The sequence below is a fragment of the Nothobranchius furzeri genome, chromosome 14 (assembly GCF_043380555.1).
Source record: "Nothobranchius furzeri strain GRZ-AD chromosome 14, NfurGRZ-RIMD1, whole genome shotgun sequence".
NCBI classification, from domain to species: domain Eukaryota; kingdom Metazoa; phylum Chordata; class Actinopteri; order Cyprinodontiformes; family Nothobranchiidae; genus Nothobranchius; species Nothobranchius furzeri.
This window is the reverse complement of record NC_091754.1, coordinates 42,562,953-42,563,524: the sequence shown is the minus strand read 5'-3', so window position 1 is coordinate 42,563,524 and position 572 is coordinate 42,562,953.

The following is a 572-nucleotide window of genomic DNA, read 5'->3' as shown; positions in this document are numbered from 1 at the left end:
ACGCCATAAGAATAGTAGTAGTAGTAGTAGTAGTAGTAGTAATAAATAATAATAATAATAATTATAACAATAATTGTTGGGTAATTTTATTATTCAGTCCAGGATTACCTCAAAGAAAATCCAACACACACAAGGGGGTTAGAGTTATCATGTCATAGATTATCAGTACCAATCACCAAATAATCAACCATCAGACTTTGCAAAATCGGAGAGAAAGAAGGTACACACCAGTAGGCTCTGTTCGGTCTCTCGTCAGGCAAATGCCTGCAGAAAGGTTTTATTGAAATTACTCAGCAAACACACAATGAAAGATAAACACATACACTCTGTTCCCAGACTCTCACCCAGGGAGACAAACATTCCCAGGTCGTCTGGACTTCTCTGTTTACTGATAACAGGACCAGGAAGCAAGGTCGAACACCTCCCCGCCGGAGCTACAGAGTAATAGCAAAATATAATGAGAATAAATGAACCTTCGTTTAATTTAAAAACACCAGATGTTACCCAGACAAAATCATTTCCATACCGTTTATATCCAATACTGTTTTTACCCAACAATAATAACTAATAAT